The following is a 13,909-nucleotide window of genomic DNA, read 5'->3' as shown; positions in this document are numbered from 1 at the left end:
GTGTTTTGAGGTAGCAGCCAAGAAAGGTGTAGTCCGCGTCTGTGAACACCCGTGTGTACACCTGTGTGGATCAGCGCGCTTGTATTCCAAAGGTTTCTCTATGTAACGATCTGCTAGAGAGTGTGGGGAGCCATAGCCCCGTCCCTCAGGGCATGAAGCAGGTATGGAGGAGATCCAGGCCCCAGACATCCAGAGGCCCCAGAGTACGAGGACCCAAGGAGGACCACCAAAGGGGGGGGAACCGTGCCACCCTCCTGGGAAGAGCTGAGTAGAGCCCCAAACGAGAGGTCACCCAGCAGCCACAGAGCAGAGGCCAGAGGGGGTTGCAGTGTCGTGCCCGCGGGCTCTGCCGGCAGCCAGCTGTGCCAGAGAGGACCGGGACTCAGGCCCAGAGGCCAGAGGGCATCCCACCCCCCGGAAGGAGCCCAGCCGGGCCACAGGCGCCCGGCCCCGCCAATCGGCCACCAGGAGTGAGCCGGTACATACATGAGCGCCCAGCCCCAGACGACAAGGACCACCAACACACCAACATCTGAGGGCATCAGCCACCGGCAGGGAGTGTGGTGAGGGGAGATAGGCCTCCGTACTTTGGAGGGCCTGAGATGTACCCAGAGAGGTGGAGTCTAAGACCCAACCTGACATATAGACACAGACGAACAGGCACACGCAGACACAGACGTGCATTCCCACCCCATATGCACCACCAAATACTCGGCACTCAGCGTGTAGACAGACACAAATAGACACTGCACAGACAGTCGCACTCCCCAAACATACTCTATATCCCAGGTCCAGGTACCCCCGCCCTCAGAGGGGCAAGCCGCACCTAGACCCAGGACATGTAACAGCTGAGGATGGGGAGGGAAGAAAGGGAGGGGCAAGCGGCCCCTCCCTGGGGGCCAGCTCCCCTGCTGACCCCAGTAGGCTCCCCCACACCCACCAGGGCAAGGGGGCCCAGGCCCATCCGGACCGGGGCCTGCAGCAGCAGCACCGCCCAGCCCCACAGAGTCCGGGGCAGCCCACCTGACTCCACCCCAGAGAAAACTGCACCCACCCCATCATCCAATCATCTCCCAAACTACACAAGACAATAGACACCCAGGTTGAGTTCATTCTCCACCTCTCCTATATCTCTCCCCCCACCTGCAGAGTGAGCTCCTGTAGTGAGGAGACCACCTGCAAAGATATAACAGCCTCCCCACCAGTTAGAGAGCCCCCTAGTTGGGCCGATGCACCAGAGGTCCCCTGCACTGGGGCTGAGCCCCCCTGCACCCACCCGCCCACAGCTCCGGCGACACAAAAGCCAGGACCTGAGCCTCCACGCCCGTCCCGGACCCACCCAGGGGCAGCCAGGCTACCAGGCCAGTAACCAACGTCCGCCGGCACAGACCCTCCCCCATCTCCGCTGTACCTAACCAGGTCATGGCCACATCCCCCGGGTTAGGCCCTCCAGGGAAAACGTCCCTAGGGACTCCCCAGACGCCCTAAGGCCGTCCCTACCCCCATATCAACCACAATAGCGAAGGCAGGACCAAACCATGACCCCCCACTAGGTGATGAAGCCGATCAAAGGAGCCCAAAGGGATTGATCAAATGTGATGGCAGAGGTTGTATCAAGACTAATGTGATCTATTAGATGGTTTCTATATTGGTTTGAATTAAGATTATTTTTATTTTTCCAGTTAATGAGGACCATTTTCTTGGCAATGCATAGGGCCGTAAAAACAACGTGGGCTGTGTTTATTTCTGCTGTGACCTCATCCAAGTTGCCCAGCAAGCACACTAAAGGGGAGGCTGGAATGTTACATTTGACACTTTGATAAGTCTTCACATATCTCACGCCAGAATTTCTGAACTGGTGGACAGAACCAAAGAGCGTGGATATAATTGTCCGGTGAGTTGGTTTGGCAGTGTGAGCAGTTGTTGGAAGGCGTATAGCCCATCTTGAACATCCTATGACCAGTATAGTGCACTCTATGTAATATTTTGTATTGTATTAATTGCAAACTGGGATTTCTGACCCATTGAAAGGTTTTTAAGCAAATCTGAGACCAAAGGTTTGGGTCTAAGTTGATTGATAAATCTGCTTCCCATTTTGCAATAGGAAGGGATATTGATTCATCTATTTTAGAAAGTGTTCTGTATATTTTAGACAATAATTTGGGGGGTTTTAGATTAGAAAATTGTACCACACTTGGTGGTGTTTGTAGTTCAACTTGACCCGGTTTAAATTTCTTTTTTACTATGGATTTAATTTGTTGATATTCCAAAAATCTTTTCTTGTTGATCCCATATTGTGTAACTAGTCTGTCAAATGAAATAAATTCTGTTCCTTCTAGTATATGTTCTAAATATTTGATTCCTTTATCACTCCAATCTGAAAAGTTTATCATATTATTGTTTTGTAATATGTCAGGATTGTTCCAGATAGGTGTACGTTTGCATGGGATTAATGAAGACGCCGTCAATTTTAGAAACTCCCACCATGCTGTCAGAGAAGAGCTGATGTTGATGCTTTTAAAGCATTCATGTCGTTGGATGTTTGAGCTCATAAATGGTATGTCTGAGATCTCTAGATTATTACATAGTGCCTGTTCTACATCTATCCAAGGTTCATCTAAGAGGGTGTGTTTAAACCATCTAGAGATGAACTGAAGCCTGTTGGCTAAAAAATAGTGATTAAAGTTAGGCAGATCTAATCCTCCTTTATCCTTGGTCCTTTGTAGTGTTTTTAAGCTGATACGTGGGGGTTTATCTTTCCAAAGGAATTTAGAAATATACGAGTCTAGAGATTTGAACCAATCTTGTGATGGCTTATTTGGGATCATTGAAAATAAATAATTTATTTTTGGTAAGACCATCATTTTTATAGTGGCGACCCTTCCCATGAGTGATATGGGTAAAGATTTCCATCTAGCCAGGTCGCCTTCTACTGTCTTTAAAAGCGGGATGTGGTTTAATTTAGTTAATTCTGAAAGTTTAGGAGAGACATTAATACCTAAATATTTTATATTTCCAGATTGCAGTGGGGAAGGAGAAGAATTATGGAGGGAGCAGTTAATCGGAAGGACTGTAGATTTTGACCAGTTAATTGAGTAATCTGATATTCTTGCAAAAGAGTTTATCAATTCAATCACCCCAGAGATATTGGTTTGTGAGTTTTGGAGAAAAAGTAACACATCATCCGCATAAAGGCTGATTTTATGTTCTATATTCTTGCATTTTATGCCCTTAATTACTGAATTTGTCTAATTGCTGCTGCTAGTGGCTCAATAAAAATTGCAAACAGTGAAGGGGAGAGTGGGCATCCCTGCCTGGTGCCCCTCAGGAGAGAGAAGCTGGAGGATAAGATAAGATAAGATAAGATAAGATAACCTTTATTAGTCCCACACGTGGGAAATTTGTTTTGTCACAGCAGGAAGTGGACAGTGCAAAAGTTATGACGCAAAAATTAGAATACAATAAGAATAAATACAGTACACAGCTGTACAGAATAGAATAAAATAATATACTATATAAAGTAGAATAAAATAGAATAAAAATATACAATAAGATAAAAATAGAATACGAATGCTATATACAACTGAGTAAAAATACAACGATGCCAGAAAAGATTATTGCACTTAGTGTTATTGCATATGTATGGATGTGTGTGTTTGTTCAGTTAAAGTCTTTATTATGGAGTCTGACAGCAGTGGGGAGGAAAGACCTGCGAAATCTCTCCGTCCCACACCGTGGGTGCCGCAGTCTCCCACTGAAGGAGCTGCTCAGTGCTGTCACAGTCTGCTGCATGTCTGGTCATTTGTTCTGACACAAGCTGTTGGGGAGTTATATTATATTTTTAACCAGTTAATGAAAGAGGATCCAAAACCAAATTTGTGTAAAGTTGCAAATAGAAATTTCCAGCTAACTCTGTCAAATGCCTTTTCTGCATCAAGAGACAATATTATGGTTTCAATGTTTTTACTGCATGAGTAGTCTATTAAATTAAGTAATCTGCGTGTGTTTGTTGATGAGTGCCGACCTTTTATGAAACCAGTTTGGTCAGGATGAATTAAGAGGGGGGTTATTTTCTCCAGTCTCTTTGAGAGAGCTTTGCAGATTATTTTAAGGTCTACATTTATAAGGGATATTGGACGATAGCTTGAAGGAAATACAGGGTCTTTGCCTGGTTTTAGTAAGAGACTGATATTTGCAGAGTTCATATTTGGTGGTAGTCTACCATTTTCTTTGATTTATTTTATAACAGGCCCAGTGAATTTGGTTACTACACAAGGGAAGGTTTTCTTGACAGCTACACACAACTGGATGGCTACACAAAGGTGTTTTTTTTTCCTGACGAGCGGGTCGTGACTGCAGGCGGAGGAATAGGGAAAGGGTAGGTGGGTTTGCAGAGGTAACTTGGTGGATGATGTGAGGATTGAGATGAGGAAATCTTACTTGGTGGGGGAGGTGAGACTGCTTCGGTCAGATGAGCTCCAGAGTGAGAAATGAGAGAAGCGTTTCCAACATTATCTTTTCAGTGACTCGTGAGAGATGGTGGCAGGAGGGCAGGCAGGTGGAGAAGGTGAGAAGCGTGTGTCTGGTGAGACGTGGGTCACAGCCAAGTGATGGCCGCGTAGAGACCAGCGTCCTGAATCCTGATCTGCAGATTGATGAGGAGACTAGATTCACAGAGAACAACAGGTAAGTGCAGGTCTTTAAACAACAAACACAAGGCTAGGTAGTCAGTTACTAACATGTGGTTAGTAGGGGTGCAACGATACACAAAATTCACGGTTTGATATTTTTTCGATACAAAAACATGTTCATGTTCAATTTGTCATTTATTAAAATTATAAATATATATTTTAACTCAAAAGTACAGTTTTTAAATTTAATGTTGCTGAAACAACAAAGTAATAGAAAATAAATAAATCTATCTGATGGAGAAATCCCTCATCTTTGGAAAAGAGAGTTTATTACAGAGAAATGTCTCTTTCCAAAATAAAAGCTCTACTATACGCTTCTTCTGGGCTATATTCTCAGCAGCATATTAAACATATCAGGTCTCCATAAGGAGAATCCTGTGCTAACGGCTGTCTAAATGACTCAGGTAAAGTTTGTAGCATGCGTGCTTGTTGTTTTTGTCTGCTTCCACTTGTCTTTGCACTAGGATGATGTCGGAGTAAATGTGCAGTCATATTTGTTGTGTTCCCACTAGTGCTGTCAGCGTAAATCTCGTTAAAATGACGTTAACGCCATAACGCCGCAAATTTCCGTTAACGAGCTATCGCGGATCGCCCCGTGCGTGGGGCTGGACGGCCAACATGTTAACGAGCTAACTGCACTAACACACTAGCTCCCACCAATAAAATTGAGCATTGCGTGGCACATCCAACATACTGTTTTACTTTAGTCATGACGCGCTTACCATCAGGGTCAAACGTCACATGAAAACCAAAATAGTTCCAAACGCCAGATCTGAATGAGGGTGGGGGAGGTTCAGTTTGCCATGTTGCAACGAGCTTAGCTTCTGTCTTGCTAGCTTGCGCTGCGCTCAGTGGATCTGCGCTCGACAGTGCAGCCTAGGCGGAGCAGTCGAACACAGATCCACTGAGCGCTCAACACAGACAGCATCGTCAGAAGGAAAGTTGATAAAATAAATTTAAAATTTTGTATTGTTCGATACATATGCGTACCGAACCGAAAGCACTGTATCGAACGGTTCAATATCGATACGAGTATCGTTGCACCCCTAGTGGTTAGGCGACAAATTGGCAAAGGAGAGATGAGGACGCAGGTGGGTAGCACAGGTGATGAGATGAGGGCTCCGCCCAAGGTGGAGGACACTGGAGCTGCCCTGGACCATGACAGTTAGCTTCTGTTCTGCAATTTGAATATATTACACAAGGACAATAAAGTATTTTTTGTCTTATATGAAATAGTATTATTTGAATTCAGGAGATAAGAGAAACAGGTGAATGAGGCCATATTTAAAGCACCTTTATCTGTTACCTTTTAACTCCAAAAGCATTCAAATGTTCTGGTTCAATGATTAAGCTGAGCAGTGGAGACAAACGACCAGTTTTTCATTTGACTTTTGACACTGCAGCTCCTTTTATCCACTTTGTCTCAGACAGTGACCTTTTTATTCTTGCAGCTGTTTTGGTGTAGAAATGTTTAGTTTTAGACTCGTCATAGAAAATTGGCAGATGCAGTGCCAGGGATGGCTGGTCAGCAGTGATCGGAATAACGGCGTTACTATTTTCAGTAACGATTAATCTAATTACTATTCCTATCGTTACAACACCGTTACAGTTACTAACAAGAAAATGCGGTCCGTTACTATTTTTCAACAAAGACGGTTGAAGCTGTGTTCAGCTTACTGCATCTTATATCAGTTGCACGGAAGTAGCTGTAAGTAATCTGGGCGCTACAGCTTTAAACAGCTGCGCGCTCCCGCGGACGGCGATCACTTTCTGCCTGACGATCACTTTTTGGCACAACACCTGGAGCTCAGGGGGCGAAACAATCGCACGAGTGCTGCTGTTTGGCTGAGGAAGAATAAAGTAGTCATGGTAAACAATCACATGACCACTTCAAGACAAAGCAACAAGGTGACATATACTAGGCCACGTAAAACCAGAGTCATGATAAACAAGATATGCGCGTGTTTTTTCCTCAGTAGTATCGTCACATTTAACGTCTAAGGACAGCGCAGCGAGACCTCTCTGCTTATGAGCAAAGTGAAAAACAAAAACAAAAAATCAGCCTGTTCGTGTTGGTGGAAAAATGCAGCATGTCGACCAATCAGAAAGATATGGCAACATGACATTTGGATGTTTAGGAAGAGGGGGAAGTTTCAGGAGTGACGGCGAGAGAGAGCGAGTTTTGAGAGATTTGTGACGTTTAGCGTGTTTGGAGTGTGTAGATCATGTGTTATCTTGTGTAGTTAGTGTGTAGTGTTGTGGATAGTTTTGTGTTGTGTGTCAGAACAATGAGGCGACTGCTGTCAAGTAATTAATTACTTTTGACCCATATTTAGATCAAATATATGTCTACCACTAATTTACAGCTTTTCTGAATTGCTAAAACACTAAATCACATTGTAAAAACTAAACTGTCAACAATGAAAACTCTTTCATCAAATCAATCCCACAGATGCCAAAATCTTAAACACTATTTATCTGGTTAGGACACCATTTACAAACCTGAATCTCCCATTTACCAAAACTCTAAACACATTCTCAAACACAAAACACATTTAGCAGTGTGGTACACTTGAACCCAGAATGGTGCACACAGGCAACAGAAGTTAAACACAACAAACACATTGTTTTCATCAGTAACACACTACCACTCAAAGTAGAAAACACATGTTGCAACCTGTTCTTCTGCTTTTTGCTAGATTGAATACAGCTTCATCCAAGAAAATGTATCCATGAGGCCTAAACATAGAGTCAAGCTCAAAGATTCTCTGTACACAACAAACTAATTTTAGTTCTATAAATGAAATAGTATAATGTAAACGTGTGCTATGTATACAAATATATTTGTAACTAAATGGTATTTTCTTTAGGATTGAAGGACGGCCACATGAGGGTTGAAGAACACGCATGTGCTCACAACACCAGGAGACACTTATTGTATATAGTTCATCAGAATAATGCAAGTCGATTGCATGAATTGCAGCAATGGAATATAGAAGACAACATACATGTTGAATCTAGCAAAAAGCAGAAAAAAAGGTCACAATGTCATAGGTCAATGTGCCATTATTGAACTGCCTGGTTGGCGTGGTGGAAATGTAATAATCTGTGCTGCCATCAGCAGCTGTGGGGTTCTTCACAGTCATGTTATTGTTGGGCCGTACAACAATGAACTTCTAGCAACATTCCTGGAGGGTCTACAAGATGCTTTGCTTGAGTAGAGAGACCGCAAGCAGGCAGAGCATCCCAAATTATTTGGGACAATGTGAGCTTTCACCGAGGTCCAAGAATACGCAATTGGTTTCACAATGAACAGCATTTTATCAATGTGTTTCTTCCACCATACACTCCCTTTTGAACGCTGTCGAGGAGTTTTTCTCAGCATGAAGATGGAAAGTATACGACCAAAACCCTTACACACAGGAAAATCTACTTCAAGCATTGAATGGAGCATGTGGTGAGATGTGACTGGAATCTTGCTCGGGCTGGATTTGGCATCTCGTTGCATTGCAAGGGAGACCATAATATATGATGTGGATGAAGTCCTATGGCCTGACCCAGCACAGAGGCTTGACGCTGAGGCAAATTAAATTATCTGAATATGCTGTAAAAATATATAATTTTTTATGTATATGTAACTTTTTTATTGCAGTTCTTTTTTGTTAAAATGTGAGTACAAGAATTAATGAATGAATAGATGAATATTATTTTCCTGCTTTTTCACAGTGTTTTGTATTTATTTCTGTAGTGTGTAATAGTTGCTAAGTGGCTGGTTTTGTGTGGCTTTTGACAGTAGTGGTTAATTTTGAGTAAAGTTTCAGTTTTTTCTGAATGCTTAAAGCCTAACTGTGATTCTTACAGCACAATTTCTAAAACTATTACAGTTTTTCTCAGTCGCTTTGGTGCATTTCTCACAACAGAATTGAACTCTCCACCACTACTAAGGCACTTCTCAAAACAATTAGTGCAAACTGCAAAACATGGTGGATAACTTGCAAAAGTGAGTCACTCCATCAAAAAGAAAAGTCAGGTGTCCAAAATAAGTTGTCAATGCATCAACAACAAATCCCTTGAGCAAAACAGACAATACATTCATCAAAAGCAAGTACTGATACCAAACAAAGTGTCAGGGCTGTCACAATTACAAGTCATTACACCAGCACCTTTGGTCACAAAATCAAATGGTTTGAACATGTTCTCATTGTGACGGATTTCTTTGTAGGTGCTTCCCAATGACATGTCAAGTCTGGACAGCATGCATGGCATGTTGAAAACCATAAATTGTAAAGGAAAATCAAGACACTCCATATGCACTCTTGATAATATTTAATTGAAACTGTTCACAGCATTGTGCAAACTGGGGAAATACAGTAAATCAAACATTTTACAGCAAACATAAACTCACTTAGACAGTAAACCTCACTCCAGTGGTTATGAAACAAAAAAACAAAACTGAAAAACAGACACTGCTGCATATCAATCATTGATATCTAGACGCTCCCGTCTGTCTGCCCACATATTTGCATCAACATCACAGCGAATGTCAGCTCTATCGATGCATCGGGGAAAGTATCTTCTGGAGTGTCAACTCCACTCTCTGCAGGACTCTGCTGTGATGTCATCACAAGCTGCATCCATAGCTGCTAGCAGGGTCATTTGGGTATGTGGATGCCTGTCATATACCTTCCACCTCCAGGAAGAGAAAAACTCCTCAATTGGATTTAGGAATGGAGTGTAAGGAGGAAGAAACTCCATAAGTATCCTGTCGTGTGCTGCAAACCACTGCCCGACTACAGCAGAGTGATGGAAGCTAACATTATCCCAAACCACTACATACATTGTCCGATTGTCACCAGGATCATCCCTTTCATTTTGTGGGATTAGGTCCCTATAAAGAGCGTCCAGAAAAGCCAACCGGTGTTGTGTATTGTATGCACCAATACGAGGAATATGGGTGTGAACGCCATTTTCTGAGATTGCTGCACACATTGTAATATTTCCTCCTCGTTGGCCTGGGACATCAATGGTGGCTATTTCTCCAATGTGATTTCGTTCACGCCTTTTGCAAGATTGAATCCCGCTTCGTCAAGATATACAAACGTGTGCAGGGGTTTCATGGAAACTCCTTAAAAATAGGGTTTTCAAAATGGGTGTACAAAGTGTTTGACAAGATGTTCAACAATTTTGAGTGCACTGACACAAGCAATGCAATGAAGACTATTAGTTGTAAGGACAATGACTATTCAGCCGGTACAAGTATAAATAATTGTGACATTCATGATAAAAGAAAGGAGATAGTGATGAATAGGAAGTCAAACGTGACCATTCTTTAGATATTTGTACTCACTCAACTGCTTCATGTCCAAAGGCATTTGCCTTTGGACGCAGTGAACGTGAAACCGCCACAGGGTTGTGCCAAAACGACTACATGTTGTGGTGGTTGAACTAACTGTTGTGCAATGTTTAATTCTGTTGTGAGAAATGCACCAAAGCGACTGAGAAAAACTGTAATACTTACAGCAAAACCACTCACTGAGTTTGCAAAACTAAAAGCACAAACACTGCTTTGCACTCAGTTTGCCATTTTGTAACACACACTTTGCAGAAGTAGAGGAGGTCGAGGAAGAGGATGTGGTGGTGAAGAAGTAGGATATATATACAGTTTTTTCTGAATGCTTAAACCCTAACTGTGATTCCTGTAGCACAATCTCTAAAACTATTCAGACTTATAGCAAAACCAGTCACTGAGTTTGCAAAACTAAAAGCACAAAAACTGCTTTGCACTCAGTTTGCAATTTTGTAACACACACTTTGCAAAACTGTAGGCACAATTCACTGCACAACACTCAATTACCAAATTTCCAACACACTCCTAGCAAAAGTATACACATGTATGGCTATCATTAACACTAATCTGCCAACTGTCTGGCACACTTTCACATGTGAAAACTTTTTTAGATAATTAGTTCACTTTGCAATCAGCCTAAGCACTATAATACAGGTAAGCTGTGTGTGCGGAGTACAATGGAGGGAGCAGAAAGAGTGAGAAGTAGAGGAGGCCGAGGAAGAGGACGTGGAGGTGAAGAAGTAGGATGAAGAGGACGACAAGGACAAGGAGGAGCAAGAGGAAGACGAGGAAGGGGGAGAGGAAGATGAGGAGGGGGGAGAGGAAGGGTAGGAAGAGTAAGAAATAGAATTGCTGATGACATCAGAGCTACAATAGTGGACCATGTCATCAACCGTGGAATGACCCTGAGGGTAGCTGGCCAACGGGTCCAGCCTAACTCGAGCCGCTACACTGTAGCAAGCATCATAAGGACATCTTGAAATGAGAATCGGTTAGTACAGTCACTTTGCACAAAGATTTGTAGCACTGCCATATGCCAATGAGAAACACACCAATACCATTGATGTAAAAATACTGAAATTGTTACTTTACAGAATTGCTAGATGACCAGATGCTGGGGCAGAGGAAGCATGTTCACTGCAGACCAAGTAACCCATATAGTCATTATGGCGATTGCAAATAATCCTATACTTGGAAATAAACACTTGTGTTTGTTTTGATGTGTTTGAATAAACAGCAGTACTTGAAGTTTGGATCCCTCTATGCTTATGGATCTATGACAGAAGTATGAGCTCAAACTGACATAGCCTACCTTGTGCACAGAGGAAGCAAACGCCAGATGTGTTTTGTATTCATACCATCAGTGTGCAGTTGGCGCACTGTGTGCTTAGTAGATGATGGCTTGTGTGTACTGTTTGATACGGAAACACCATTTTTACAAAGGTGTGAAGAGTTAATCCAGCTGTGTTTGCTTTTGCAAGAGAACTACAATGTTTTGATGATTGGGTGACAGGTTTTCTTATTTGTGTGAAGAGTTTTGCAAAATTAGCCAATAGTTACAAAAAATGTGCTTAAGCAATCAGAAAAAACTGTAAATGTATGTGTGTGTGTGTGTGTATATATATACACACACACACACACACACACACATATACATATATATATGTATATATATATGTATATATAGCTGGATAGCAGCTGGATAGCGTAGTGGTTAAACTACACGCCTTTGGAACATATATATATATGTATATATATATATATATATGTATATATATGTATATATATATACATATATATACATACATATATATACATATATGTATATATATATATATACACAAACTGCATGAAAGTCTACCAGAAGATGTGAATGCAGCATTGCAGACAATGTGACGGTCACGTGATGTCCACCACAGCAGCAGTGAACCTTGGGATGTTTGGCTAAAAGACGCAGAGCCTCAATGTGCAGTAATGGCCATGGAGAAGGAAACTAGAGGTCAAGATGAAGGTAGCATGAAGGGAACTAGAACTACAGAAGGCTGTGGTAAAGAAAGAGCGGCCTGAGGATACACTAAGCTCAAACTGACAGCCTCAGCTAATCCATGGATGAGGTGTACTAAAAACACAGCCATCCTCTGCGTTAAGTGAGGATTTTTATTTTGTATAACGTGGACAAAAATCGAATAACATTGAAAAAACAAGAAAATTAATAAAGTAATAAAAAAAGGCAAAGTAGGTGTTACATTGTCTGTTAGAGGGCACAACTGTAAAGTTATTGGTGGACAGTGTGAAGGACAAACAAGAGTAAATCTTCTGATCTGCCAGCGTTGTGTATTTGTGACTGACTACAGCGTCAAACAGAGGACTGTAGTGCTGTTCTGTTGCGCTAGTGATGCATGAATGATTGATTATATCTTATGCAAAAGTTTTTCTTGCATTTCCATGCTGGGAGTCATGTTACACCAGTACTTTCAGATATTCTGGGTCAGTCACACTGATGTGTTTTAGACAAAATATAAAATCAGGAAATAAACACGGTGAATGCTTCATCCTAAAAGAAAAAGTCTTCACTGGCTGTTTTGTTGTTTTAGTACGAGAGTGGCAGTCACATGGGTTTACCTGGGGACTTTCCCACAATGCACAGCTGAAGAACGATCCAGGTGACTGTGCTGCGTGACACCAGCAGGAGTGTCTTTTATTTGTTATTCTGCCCCAGGGCAGCTGTGACTACGATGTAGCTGCCATCACCAGTGTGTGAATGTGTGGATGACTGGATGTAGTGTAAAGCGCTTTGGGTCCATTGGAACTAAGTAAAGTACTATACAAATGCAGGCCAGGCCATATTCTTCCTTTATTTCATCTAGGATGAGTTTTGTGTGTGCCAGGCGTGCGATGATATGAAACAGTAACTCTCCTCAGACACGTTAAAGCATCCACACCCACTCTGAGCTCATTGTTTACTCTTATATTATGGTTTTACTTCATTACACCATACTGATCATTGTTTATATTCTCTTTTACAATATTCATTTCTTTTATTAAAGTTCAATTATTTTGGTCATTCCCAGTAACCCACATCTACAAATGTGAGAGGATTTACCTTTCACTCACATTATATACACTATAATTTAATGTTTATGATGACTGAACAGGTTGTGGGAGGCCAGACGTGAACTCAGGAACCGTTTTAATGCTGGAGATTCATCCAAAGACAAAATACAAAATCAAGTAACAGTGGAGTGAGGAATATATACACGAGGGAAAACTACAGGTACATAACCCTGACACACAGACACAGAGGGAAACAAACACTGAGGCAACAATGACTACACAAGCCAGGAGGTGGGACACATGCATGATAACACAAACCTAAAGACTAGATGACAAACTAAGACCCGAGGACATAAACAATGAGGGATTACAAAAAGGAAGTAACATCAACTAAGAGCCAGAAGCACGGATTAGAACTCTGCTGGCTGCTGGGAAATATGCTCAAAGGATGAAACACTGCAGAACTACAGACGAACATCTGCAGTGAGAACTAATCTGAAGCCTGCGAACGGGAAGTCCGAGAAAGTCTATGAAGACAAAAATACATAAAAACTCGTGAGTGGGATAACGAGTGTGTAACCTGATCATCTGAACACTGTAATAAACGTTCAGTCGTTTAAAAGTCGAAACAAAACCTGCAGACTGAGAACTGAAAGATGAGCATTGAGACCTACCTGCCACGAAAAGCAAAAGCACCGTGAAAATCATGTTTTGTGAGAGTCAGTGACGTTTACCGCTGTTACGAAGAAAAGACACAAATCTAACGCACGAATATCACGTGACACGAGTCAAAAGGAGGGGCCAGGATTCCTGGAAC

General features: G+C 42.2%; 1 protein-coding gene across 4 annotated transcripts in view; it reads right to left on the bottom strand.

Annotated features, from left to right (window-relative positions):
- LOC101473357 (uncharacterized) overlaps positions 1-13,909 on the bottom strand; it is a 26,375-nt gene extending 12,466 nt beyond the window's left edge. For 3 of the 4 annotated variants that reach the window (XM_076885306.1, XM_076885309.1, XM_076885308.1), the window contains exons 1-2: positions 13,767-13,909; positions 4,441-4,664 (exon numbers count right to left, since the gene is read on the bottom strand). The gene's annotated coding sequence lies outside the window, so the exon portion shown is untranslated. Of the gene's footprint in view, positions 1-4,440; positions 4,665-5,413; positions 7,433-13,766 lie in introns of those variants that run through there. The other variant, XM_076885307.1, reaches the window with a different exon arrangement.

This window comes from Maylandia zebra, linkage group LG6 (assembly GCF_041146795.1).
Source record: "Maylandia zebra isolate NMK-2024a linkage group LG6, Mzebra_GT3a, whole genome shotgun sequence".
NCBI classification, from domain to species: Eukaryota; Metazoa; Chordata; class Actinopteri; order Cichliformes; family Cichlidae; genus Maylandia; species Maylandia zebra.
Note: the sequence above shows the minus strand (reverse complement) of the source record. Positions and strands in the feature narration are given on the sequence as shown.